We start from the raw sequence: 653 nt of genomic DNA, 5'->3' as shown, positions 1-653 counted from the left end.
CCTTTTGTGTTGAGACTTTTTTTAAACTGGATTAATACATTTTATGTAAACTTCAGTGAATAAATAAAAACTGTTTACGGTGTTCCTAGCACTATAGATTTTTAAGGATATTAATATAATCTTGTAAAACACTGCAACGTCTTTTTGCTATTAAGACTACTGATTACAACTATTGAGTCAATTTTATTGTGACGTTCATCTTCAGCTTGTGTGAACAGATGTTGCTCACCGACATTAGGGTGCTGCTGGTGTAGTCCACGTGGTGTCAGTGTTCAGACCTGTGGTTAAGCAGAGATAAGCCTTTGGGTAGCCTTGTTAAATTTTTTTACTCTTTAAACAATCTAGGTCAAATACTAAATTTGCTGTAACTCTGAAATGAAAAAGTGACATCAGAAGCAGCTGTTGCTATGAAGTATGCAGTAATATTCACCTGAATGTAGTTGGCATCCAGCACTTACATTTAGTTTTTAGTTAGTGCCGTTAATAGAACAAGCTTTAAGACCTGAAAGCCCTCGTTTTTTAAAAAAATGTGTTGCCATTTCCACAGGAATCTTGATAATACAGACAAGATGTTCAAATTCCAGTTCATTAAAATTATTGTGTAAATTTATTGCTAATTCTGTAAATATCTAGTATCAAGGCATAAACTTGTT

The sequence above is a fragment of the Strix uralensis genome, chromosome Z, assembly GCF_047716275.1.
Source record: "Strix uralensis isolate ZFMK-TIS-50842 chromosome Z, bStrUra1, whole genome shotgun sequence".
Taxonomy (NCBI): Eukaryota; Metazoa; Chordata; class Aves; order Strigiformes; family Strigidae; genus Strix; species Strix uralensis.
This window is presented reverse-complemented; position numbering follows the sequence as displayed.